Source organism: Geotrypetes seraphini, chromosome 2, assembly GCF_902459505.1.
Source record: "Geotrypetes seraphini chromosome 2, aGeoSer1.1, whole genome shotgun sequence".
In the NCBI taxonomy this organism is placed as follows: domain Eukaryota; kingdom Metazoa; phylum Chordata; class Amphibia; order Gymnophiona; family Dermophiidae; genus Geotrypetes; species Geotrypetes seraphini.
The window spans coordinates 226089863-226101914 of record NC_047085.1 but is presented as its reverse complement, the minus strand read 5'-3'; the positions used below and the strand labels follow the sequence as shown (position 1 = coordinate 226101914).

The window sequence follows — 12052 nt, the reverse complement described above, 5'->3', positions numbered from 1 at the left end:
ACCTTTAGCACAAGCTTCATGATGATCCCATAGCCAGGGAGTATAGAGCACTGTTCATACAGAGCTTAGTGTTAATATGACAAGGCTGGGAAGCCTTACCACTTTGGTATTTTTGCCCTTCTCTTAATCTCCATTTTGTTTGTGGTACAAGTATGCTGATGACTTGGGACACATTTCTTCAGGAGAAGGATTAAGAATGACTGCTTTTAGTTCTGTGTAATAAATGCAGATTAGAGAGATGGATGTGATGATCCTATTCTTGAAATACAGAGCAGTGTTTATTACATTACATAAGTATTTATGGATCGCTAATATGCCTCAGAAGGAGTTCAGTATGTTTTAGAATAGCATGGCCATGTCCAGGATTTACATTATTTCATTAGGGCTCATGACATAGATATCATGATTTGTGTTCGTGTAAGCCCGTATCTTGGTATTATAGTCTTGACATTATGGATTCTGGTATAGGTGTCACTTTCATGGTCTGTGAGATGATGGGTATATAGAGAGCATGATCATTTATCGAGTTGGGTGAGGTGGTTTGTGTATTTGATTTCTGTTGGTTGTAGTCTGTTTATGGTTGAGGGGAGTAAGATTTTTCAAATAGATTTGTAGGCCTTTATGAAAGTTTTGGTAGGAGGGGGTGTTCCTTAATTGGGCTGATAAAGGATTCCATCATTTTGCTTCCAGGTATGGAAAGGTTGTAGAATGAATAGTGGGAATCTTATTCTCATGTGGTTGCTGATCAGGTTATGTTTGTCGTTGCATGGTATTTCTATTAAATTCAGCATGTAGTCTGGTGTTTCGCCATGGAAGATTTAAGATTTTAAAAAGTTTGTAAATAGTTTAAAAATACATCTTGCTTCAAAGGGGAGCTAATGTAGTTTGAGATATAGGGGTGTCACTTTTTCATATTTAGTTGCTGAGAAAATAAGTCTGGCAGCTTCATTAAATGGTTTGTAGTTTTTTCTGTATATTTTCTTTGCATCCTACATAATGGTCATTGCAATAATCTGGTTGGGATAGTACCAGTGACTGAACCAAGATCTGAAAGTTTTCTTTGTAAAAACGATGCCAAATTTGTCTGTTAACTTGTTGATGCCAATATTTTATCTATTGTAGCTCACTGACAATGGTCAGCTCATCTCGTTTGTAAACCACATAGAACCGAAAGGCTTTTGCGGTATATAAATAAAAATGTATGTAATGTTATGTTAATGTTGTGAATATTTACTTGGTTAATATTTGTGCATCCCAAGATAGGTTTTTGAACATAATCCCTAGGATTCTTAGTTCTGATTTCAGTTTCAGTGGGGTGGTATGCATTGTTGTTTGAGTGTTGTTGTTGGTGATTTTGGGTAGATTAATCGGTAAAAGTTTGTTTCTTTATTTTAGATTTGTTTAGATACATTTGAGTGACCTTTTATAAGATTGAAATCTGTGATCTTATTTTAGTGCTACAATTTATTCCTGGATTGATTTAGGTTTTAGCCCTGATTTGGTGAGATCACTAAGACTTAAACTTAACCTCCCCAAATCCATCAAAAATACAAAAGACCTGGTTTGGCATTGGATGCTACTGTTGCTGGTTTGCTACAACTAAACATTTCTTCTTTTTATTTCTTCTAGTTAAATGTTTTAGATCAACATATGTACATTCAGTATATACATTATCCCAGGACAAGCAGGCAGCATATTCTCACATATGGGTGACGTCATCCATGGAGCCCCGATGCGGAGAGCTTCACAAGCAATCTTGCTTGAAGAACTTCAGAAAGTTTGCGACTGCAGCACCGTGTATGCACGAGTGCCTTCCCACCCGATGAAGGGCGCGCATTAGAGAATGACACGGTGACAAAATTCATCACTGTTCCCGTCCCCACGGATAACCACGGGAAACCATCTTCATGTCATTCTTTAAGGAGAGAGGGAAGAATCAGAGTATAATTGGGCACAACCACTGACCTGCAAGTTTTGCTTTGAAGAATGCTGGTGTAGAAGGACTGAGGTTGAAATAGATACTAGAAAATGACAAGGGATTATTTCCCGCGGTAATCCGCGGGGACAGGAACGGTGATGAATTTTATCACCGTGTCATTCTCTAGTGCGCATCTCCTCAGTTCTAGTTTTTCCGTGGAGCTAAAAAGTCTAAACTTCGAGGCTCTCTGCGAGTGACTAGTGCCTTTCAGCTGCAGCTTGTCTTTTTTTTGTCGAGTGTGTGCTTCACGTCTTTCGGTTTTTCAACTAACTAAATAAATAATTATAGTTCTTTAGCACTCTCCAGACCAGTAGAGGTTAACTTTACGAATGGGTATATATCTAATCATGACCAGCAGGTGGAGACTGAAAACAAAACTTTGGGACAGTATATCCTAGCCCCTCCTCTCTATTTCCCTCAGTCTTCTTTCAGTCTCCAGCAGGTGTTGAGTGATCTGTACCCATCTCCCTTGGTAGGGCTGTTGGAATTTGTTTAAGGTGTTTTTTGTCCCTGTTTTTAGCCGGACGGAGCTTGGACGGACTCTGTTTGGGGGTTCGTCCGACCTCGGGGGTGTCAAACCCGGCGGGTCACGAGCGGGGTCCCTCCCCCCACTTCCTCCACCTCCCCACATTTTTTTAGAGGAGCCTCAGCAATAAGCCTTGCCCCCTAAATCAAGCAAGACTATTGCTTTGAGAGCCTGTGGAGTCTGTTCTGTAAAAAAAAAAAAAAAATCCTGAGGTAGTGCTGGTCTGGAGGGTTGTATCCCTTTAAGAAAACTGTATTTTACTGTATTTTTTCAACTAACCGGCACTTTTTTACAGCTAGGTCGCGTATGGAGCAATGAGCACTTTTAAAGGGAAAAAGTGCTCATTGTGCTCCAGACGCGAGGCACTCGCGGCCGGCCTGTGCAAGCGGTGTTCAGGCCGGGGCGGTGGAGGAGCTCCGTCGGCAGCGGCTGCAGGCGCCCAGAGCTCCCCGCCGATGGTGCCTCGCGAGTCGGCAGGGAACGGTGGCGAAGCCCGGTCTTCTCCGTCCGCCCACGGAGGGAATCCCCAGACCGCCGACGGTCGGGTTGTAGAGGATTCCCTCTCAGCTGATTTTTTGACAGCTGATGCCGGCTTGCCTGCTTTAGCGGCTGAGACTATTCAGGTTTCTCAGCCGCTTCAGGCTATGGAGGGAGCTTTTTTGGCGGGAAAACCGCCATCTTCTCTGTCTGGCCCCTCCATTTTGTCTTCCACCTCAGGTGACCTTCCCCCTGTTTTGACTATGCAGGGGCAAGGTTCTGCTGGGTCCCCTGCTGTGGCAGGGAGTCCCTTGGGACCCTCGGGGGGGTTTTCTCCTGATTTTTTCTTTTCTTTATGCAGAGCCTATTTTCAGGCGGCTGGGGGTCCCGGTTGCGCCCAGGGGGTCTCGGGGGGTGGTTTTTCCTCCGCGCTTCCTGCGGCTTTGCCTCTTTCGTCTGGCGTGACGTCCCCTCCGCCGCCTACCTTGTCCAAGCGTCCGCGGGTGTCGTGGGACGAGAATTTGTGGTCGGAGGATCGGGTCGGTTTGGAGGAGGACCTGGACCCTTCTGAGGAATTCCAGGACTCTCTGGAGGGGACGGAAGCTGGCGGCGGGTTGTCGGATTTCCCGTTCTCCAGTGACGAGGCGTCTGTGGTGCGTCTTTTTCAGAAAGATGAGCTGCCTGACCTTATTCAGCAGGTTTCTTCGGTCTTGCGTTTTGAGGACGCGCCGCCGGAGACTCCGCGTGTGGGGGACCCCCTGTTGCGGGGGATCCGTTCCGTTTCCCGCTCTTTTCCTATGCATCAGGATATTCGGGATATTATTCTGGAGCAGTGGAAAACGCCGGAGACGCCGTTTCGGCTGGCGCGCAGCATGGCTCGCCTGTATCCCATTCCTGAAGGGGATCGGGCTACGTTAGCTTCGCCGGTCGTGGATGCGGTGGTCTCGGCGATTTCCAAGCGGCATACCGTGCCTGTTGAGGGCGGTTCTGCCTTGCGAGACCCTGAGGAGCGCAAATTGGAGGGCCTCCTTAAGCAAAATTTTCAGGTCTCGGCCCTTGGGGTCCAGGCGGCTATTTGTGGGGGACTGGTCGCTCGCGCCGTGTTTCGGTGGGCGGAGCGGGTCTTGGATCGAGAGTCTGACGACTGGTCTCTGGTGGATCAGGAGGTTGCGAAGATTGAGATGGCGGCCTCATTCCTCTCAGATGCTCTCTATGACTTGGTGCGGAGCTCGGCTAAGTCTATGGCTTTTGGCGTGGCCGCAAGGCGTGTGTTGTGGCTGCGCGCTTGGGTGGCGGATGCTGCGTCCAAAGCTAAGCTTACTAAATTTCCCTTTCGGGGGTCGTTTTTGTTTGGAGAGGACTTGGATAAGTTGATTCAGACTCTGTCGGACTCGAAAGTTCCCCGTCTGCCGGAGGACCGTGCCCGCCCGGCGTCTCGGGGGGGTGCGGCCCGGGGGCGTTTGCGGGATTTTCGCAAGTATCGCCCGGGGCGTGGGGCTGCTTCTTTCCAGTCTCCGGGTTTTTCCCGGGGTCGGTTCTTCCAGCGCACGCAGCCCTTTCGGGGGGCCCGTCGGGGGGCAGGGAATCCCTCCGCCGGTTCCCCCGCTTCCCGTCCTGCACAATGACGCCTTGCCGGCGCCCCCTTTGGTTCCGGTGGGGGCCCGGCTGCGAGATTTTTTCCCCAAATGGGCCGAGATCACGTCCGATCAGTGGGTCCTGGAGGTGGTGCGGGACGGTTATGCCCTGGAGTTCGCCCGCTCTCTGCCGGATTTTTTCCTCGCTTCTCCATGTCAGACTCCGGTGAAGACGCAGGCTTTTCGCCAGACCCTTCAGCGCTTGATAGATCTCAGGGCAGTTGTTCCGGTGCCCCCTCCAGAGTGGGGCACGGGCAGGTACTCCATTTACTTTGTGGTGCCCAAGAAGGAAGGGACTTTTCGGCCCATCCTCGATTTGAAAGGGGTCAACAGGGCTCTCAAGATTCCCTCTTTCCGTATGGAAACTCTGCGGTCGGTCATTCTGGCGGTTCAGCCGGGGGAGTTTCTCACTTCTCTCGATCTGACGGAGGCCTACTTGCATGTTCCCATTCGGGCCTCTCATCAGCGTTTCCTGCGCTTTGCGATCTTGGGTCGGCACTTTCAGTTCTGTGCGCTTCCCTTTGGGCTGGCCACGGCTCCGCGGACGTTCACCAAGGTGATGGTGGTCGTCGCGGCAGCCTTGCGGTCGGAGGGCATCCTGGTACACCCCTACCTGGACGACTGGTTAATTCGGGCAAAGTCGTTGCAGGAAAGTTCCCGGGTTACTGCTCGGGTGGTGGAGTTTCTCCGGTCGCTGGGCTGGGTGGTCAACCTTGCCAAGAGTCGGTTGGTCCCGGCTCAGCGTCTGGAGTACCTAGGGGTGCTGTTCGACACCTCCTTGGGGAGGGTCTTCCTCCCAGAGGGCCGGGTGAGCAAATTGCAATCTCAGATTCGCCTGCTTTTGGCGTCCCGGTGTCCTCGGGCGCGAGATTTCCTCCAGGTCTTGGGGTCGATGGCGGCGTCCCTGGACGTGGTGAGGTGGGCGCGGGCCCACATGCGTCCTCTCCAGTATGCTCTGCTCCGGAGGTGGTCTCCCCAGAGGCACGGGATGGATGTTCCGGTTCCCCTACGAGGCTTGGCGCGCTGCAGTCTGCGTTGGTGGCTCCAGACCCCTCACCTAGTTCAGGGGGTGGGTCTGGATCTCCCGCAGTGGACGGTGCTCCTGACGGATGCGAGTCTCCTGGGTTGGGGGGCTCAGTGTTTGGGTCACTCAGCTCAGGGCACCTGGTCCGCGGAGGAGGCCGCCTGGTCGATCAACGTGTTGGAGACCAGAGCGGTCCGTCTGGCGCTGTTGGCTTTCCACTCCCTGTTGCGGGGCAAGTCAGTCAGAGTGCTGTCGGACAATGCCACGGCGGTGGCTTATGTCAATCGTCAGGGGGGCACCAAGAGCACTCGGGTGGCGCAGGAGGCGGCTCTGCTCATGGTTTGGGCGGAATCCCATCTGCTGGACCTCTCGGCCTCTCATATAGCCGGAGTAGACAACGTTCAGGCAGACTTCCTCAGTCGTCACTTCCTAGATCCAGGAGAGTGGTGTCTCGGCGCCGAGGCGTTTCAGTTGATAGTGCAGGCTTGGGGGCAGCCCCTGATGGACCTGATGGCCACGGGTGGCAACGCCAAGGTGCCCCGCTTCTTCAGTCGTCGCAGGGACGGTCTGGCCGAGGGTCTGGATGCTCTGGTCCAGCCGTGGCCAACGGAGGGGCTGTTGTATGTGTTCCCTCCTTGGCCGCTGGTGGGCAGAGTGCTTCTTCGCATTGTTTACCATCCGGGTTTGGTGGTGCTGGTGGCGCCGGCTTGGCCTCGCCGTCCGTGGTATGCGGATCTGGTGAGGCACCTGGTAGCGGATCCTCTTCCTCTGCCTCTCTCGGACGACCTTCTGAGGCAGGGTCCCATTCCCATGTTCGACCCGTCTCCCTTCTGTCTTACGGCATGGCTCTTGAAAGGGGTCGCCTTAGCAAGAAGGGATATTCAGACAAGGTGATTTCTACACTGTTGGGGTCCCGGAGGCTTTCTACCTCTCGGGCTTATGTGCGGGTTTGGCGTCTCTTTGAGGAATGGTGTCGGGCGCGGGGAGTGACCTCTTTTTGCGCTTCTCTGCCTTCCATTCTGGAGTTTTTGCAGGATGGCCTGGATAGAGGCCTGGCTTGGTCTTCTCTCCGGGTTCAGCTTGCGGCCCTGTCGGCTTTTCGAGGGTTGGTGTCAGGTCAGCGTTTATCGGCGCTTCCTGATGTGATTCGGTTTTTGCGGGCGGCCAAGTTGCTTAGGCCTCCCCTTCGGCCCTCGGTTCCCTCTTGGGATCTTAATCTGGTTCTCTCTGTTTTGGTGCGTCCGCCTTTCGAGCCCTTGGACGACTGTTCTTTGAAGGACCTTACTTTGAAGGCGGTCTTTTTGGTGGCCATTACTTCTGCTAGGCGTGTTTCTGAGCTGCAGGCTTTCTCTTGTAGGACTCCCTTCTTGGAGTTTTCTAGGGAACGGGTCGTCTTGCGGCCTGTTCCTTCCTTTCTGCCTAAGGTTGTTTCTCCTTTTCATGTCAATCAATCGGTGGTTCTCCCGGTCTTGGGTAGTCGGGAGGGCTCTTCTGAGCAACGGCAGCTGCGCAAGTTGGATGTCGGTCGGGTCCTTCGCTCTTATGTGCAGCGGACCCAGGAATTCCGGAAGTCCGATCATCTCTTTGTCCTCCTGGCGGGTTCTCGTCGGGGAGCTGGCGCTTCTAAGGCTACTATTGCGCGCTGGATCAAGGAGACGATTGCTTCCGCTTATCTTCTGAAACAGCAGCCGGTTCCGGAGTTTCTCAAGGCTCATTCCACACGGGGTCAGGCGGCTTCTTGGGCTGAGTCGTCGCTCGTGCCCCCTGTGGATATTTGTAAGGCTGCGGTTTGGTCCTCCTTGCATTCCTTTGTCCGTCATTATCGGGTTGATGTGCAGGCGCGTCGGGACGCGGTGTTCGGTGAGCGTGTACTGGTATCGGCCCTTCGGGGGTCCCGCCCGTGAGAGGGACTGCTTTGGTACGTCCCATTCGTAAAGTTAACCTCTACTGGTCTGGAGAGTGCTAAAGAAGGAGAAATTAGGTTCTTACCTGCTAATTTACTTTCTTTTAGCTTCTCCAGACCAGTAGAGGTCCCCACCCTGTCTGTTGTTGTTGTTGTTGGGGCTGTTGCGCGGGCAGTTTTTGGTTTTTGCTGCGGGTTCTAGTATTTTTCTAGGGCCGGGGAGAATTGAAGAACAGCGGCTGTGGCTCGGCTGGCTTAGCTGGCGAGCTGTGGGGACATTCTTCCTTCGGGAATTTCTCTTCTGCATTTTCCAACAGCATTTTGGGTTTGTTACTTGTTACTCCTTTCGGAGTATTGTTTTTTCTCTCTGTTGTTTTCCAGTTCTTGGTTCTGCTTGGCTATTCGGCAGACTGAGGGAAATAGAGAGGAGGGGCTAGGATATACTGTCCCAAAGTTTTGTTTTCAGTCTCCACCTGCTGGTCATGATTAGATATATACCCATTCGTAAAGTTAACCTCTACTGGTCTGGAGAAGCTAAAAGAAAGTAAATTAGCAGGTAAGAACCTAATTTCTCCTTTCTTGGTTCGTTTTCTGTTTTTGACGGCGGGACCTGCTCCGCAGCCTCAGCCCTTGGGTTTCGATTTGGCTGAGGCCGTCTTTCCCTTCATGTCCCATCCAGTCACCGAATTTAAAAAGTGTAGCTGGTGCCAGCGAGCAATTTCAATCACAGACCCACATAACTGCTGTATACAGTGTCTGGGCCCAGATCACTGTCCGGTGTCTTGTGTGCACTGTGCTAAACTACAACAATGGTCCCTAAAGAGACATCAAGTACAACAACAAAAGATCTTTGGGATCATGGATCATTCTTCTGATAATCCATCAACCTTGTTGAAGCCTGCCTCATTGCCCAAGTGTCCTCGCCTATAGAGAAGACATTGACCTCAAAGTCCTCGACATCAAAGTCATCAATGTCTCCCGATGTATCGAGGTCTGCCTCGAAGTCACCAACTCAAGGTAAGCTAGCTAAGAAGCCACCAGCTTTCCAGTCGGAGTCTCAGGCCATCAGGCTGCGAGTCCAGTCATTCAGAGACCATGTTTGCGGCTTGCCTCCAAATCCCGAGGTATATCATCATCGATGTCACCCGTGCATCGCGGCACCAGAGATACCGTCGACACAATCGGTATTGATACCTGATTTGAAATGTATGATTGAAGCTGTCTTTCGCATGGAGTTTGGCAATATGATGACCAAATTCCATCCTACCTCAACACCCCTAGTTGCAGATCAGTTTACGCATAGTTCTGCATTATTGAAAGGTGTCAAAGCCTCGAGATTGCCTGAGCGTCACTCATCATCCTCGAGTCATACTTCACAACATCAGTCCAGGTCACCGAGGTCTAAGCATCCATCTTTGATGAGGAGTACCTCTATCGAGGTTCAGAGCAACAATCGATATCACCTCAACACCGATCATCGAGGCAAGACTTGCTCTCCTTTCAGCTGCATCCTTCGAGGCAAAGATCATATTCGCCCAAGCGGTGAATGTCGAGGCACAGATCTTCATCTCGGGCTCAATCATCGGGGCTAAGGTCCCCTTCTCTCAGGAAACAATCTTCAAGGCAATATCCCCACTGAGACATAACAAAAATATAACATGGAGGGCTATGTACGTCAACGCACACAGTTTAGGAAACAAGATCCTGGAATTGGAAACAGAAATAAGGAATGCCGACCTGGATGTGGTGGCGATATCCGAAACCTGGCTCACAGACTCCCACGGGTGGGACATGGTCATACCGGGTTACAACTTGCTTCGCCGGGACAGAGAGGGTAGGAAGGGAGGGGGTGTAGCATTATATACTAAAGATGACATTAAGGTCACGAGAATCTCAGATGTCCAGTATACTGGGGAATCCCTTTGGGTTAATTTGGCCAGAGGGAAGGACAAATGCTTGTATCTTGGCGTAATTTATAGACCCCCAAGACAACAGGATGACCTGGATATGGAAATAATCGAAGATATAGAAAATATCACCTTGCGTGGGGACACAGTATTGCTAGGTGACTTCAACATGCCTGATGTGGATTGGGTTACACTTACCTCTGCTTCCGGCAGCAGCAGGAGGCTATTAAACTCTATGAAAGGAGCAAGCCTCAGGCAACTGGTGTTGGAACCGACAAGGGATCAGGCAATACTGGACCTGATACTTACCAATGGAGAAAGTATCACAGAGGTCTCGGTGGGCGACACATTGGCCTCCAGTGACCACAACATGGTATGGTTCAATATCAGGAAAGGTTTCACTAAATCTACTACACTAACCAAAGTCCTCAAATTCAAGGACACAAATTTCAAAGAAATGGGAGACTTCGTTCACCAGGCGCTACAAAGCCAAGAAGAAACCGATAACGTGGAAGACATGTGGTCGACTTTGAAAGCAACCATACAAGAAGCAACAAACCGCTATGTAAGATCAGTAAGTAAACGGCGAAGGAACAATAAGCCACAGTGGTTTACTGCGGAGATCTCAGACCTGATCAAGGAGAAGAAAAAAGCATTCATCTCTTACAAACAATCAGGGAAGCAGGACTCTAGAGCAGACTACCTGGCCAAATCAAAAGCCGTCAAAACAGCTGTCAGGGAGGCTAAATTCCTCATGGAGGAGTCTCTAGCAAAGAACATCCAGAAGGGAGATAAATCCTTCTTCAGGTATATCAGTGATAGAAGAAAAAACTCAGGCGGGATTGTATGTCTTAGGAAACCAGACGGAGACTATGTGGAAAAGGATTCGGAAAAAGCCCAACTATTAAATGAATACTTCTGCTCAGTCTTCACCCGAGAAGCGCCAGGGCTCGGCCCTCAGCTACAGACAAGGGTTGGCTCAGTTGACCCGTTTAGTAACTTTGAGTTTACGCCCAGCAGTGTCTACGGTGAGCTGTCAAAGCTCAAGGTTAACAAAGCAATGGGGCCGGACAACCTGCACCCCAGGGTGCTTAGGGAGCTGAGTGATGTCTTGGCGGAGCCACTGTCCGCGCTCTTCAACCTCTCCCTTAGTACAGGCAGCGTCCCGTTGGACTGGAGGACGGCTAACGTCATTCCACTCCACAAGAAAGGCTCAAAGATGGAGACAGCAAACTACAGACCAGTGAGTCTAACATCGATAGTGAGCAAACTAATGGAAACTCTAATCAAACACCAATTAGATAAGATCCTGGATGAAGAGAATCTACGGGATCCCCGACAACATGGATTTACTAAGGGGAGATCCTGCCAATCCAACCTGATCAGCTTCTTTGACTGGGTAACGGGGAAGCTGGATATTGGGGAGTCCCTGGACATCGTGTACCTGGACTTTAGCAAAGCATTCGATAGCGTACCACATCGCAGGTTACTGAGCAAGATGAGTTCTATAGGATTAGGTAACACATTGACGAAATGGGTTGGGAGCTGGCTTGGAGGTAGGCTCCAAAGGGTGGTGGTGAACGGCACCCCCTCCGAAATGACGGAGGTGATTAGTGGAGTACCACAGGGCTCAGTCTTGGGCCCAATCCTATTCAACATCTTTATAAGAGACTTGGCAGAAGGGCTTCGAAGTAAAATAACATTATTCGCCGATGACGCCAAACTGAGTAATGTAGTGGGCAAATGCACAACAGACGAAGATTCAGTGCCCGACAACATGATGCACGACCTACTCCTACTGGAGCGATGGTCTAGGACATGGCAACTCAACTTCAATGCCAAAAAATGCAAAGTTATGCACCTGGGCAGCCAGAATCCATGCAAGTCTTATACCCTTAATGGCAAGATCCTAGCAAAAACGGTAGCAGGCTTCGTCCAAGACAAATCATGGGCTGCATACAAAGGGGTTTCGTCAGTCGTAAGGCGGAAGTCATTATGCCATTGTATAGATGGCCCCACCTGGAATACTGTGTGCAATTCTGGAGGCCGCATTATCGCAAGGATGTGCTGAGACTGGAGTCGGTGCAAAGAATGGCCACCCGGATGGTCTCGGGACTCAAGGATCTACCATACGAAAAACGGCTTGACAAATTACAGCTATACTCGCTCGAGGAGCGCAGAGAGAGGGGGGACATGATCGAGACGTTCAAGTATCTTACGGGCCGCATCGAGGCGGAGGAAGATATCTTCTTTTTCAAGGGTCCCACGACAACAAGAGGGCATCCGTTGAAAATCAGGGGCGGGAAACTACGAGGTGACACCAGGAAATTCTTTTTCACTGAAAGAGTGGTTGATCGCTGGAATAGTCTTCCACTACAGGTGATTGAGGCCAGCAGCGTGCCTGATTTTAAGGCCAAATGGGATCGGCACATGGGATCTCTTCACAGGGCAAAGGTAGGGGAGGGACATTAAGGTGGGCAGACTAGATGGGCCGTGGGCCGTTATCTGCCGTCTATTTCTATGTTTCTATGTGACTCGTCTCGACGTTCATCGAAGCAACAGACTCCAGTGTTGAGACATCATTCTTCGAAATGGCCTAGACA

At 50.7% G+C, this 12052-nt stretch overlaps 1 protein-coding gene across 4 annotated transcripts in view; it reads left to right on the top strand.

The window, feature by feature from the left end:
• EP300 (E1A binding protein p300) overlaps positions 1 to 12052 on the top strand; it is a 532137-nt gene that overhangs the window by 485608 nt on the left and 34477 nt on the right. The gene's annotated exons all lie outside the window — the stretch shown is intronic.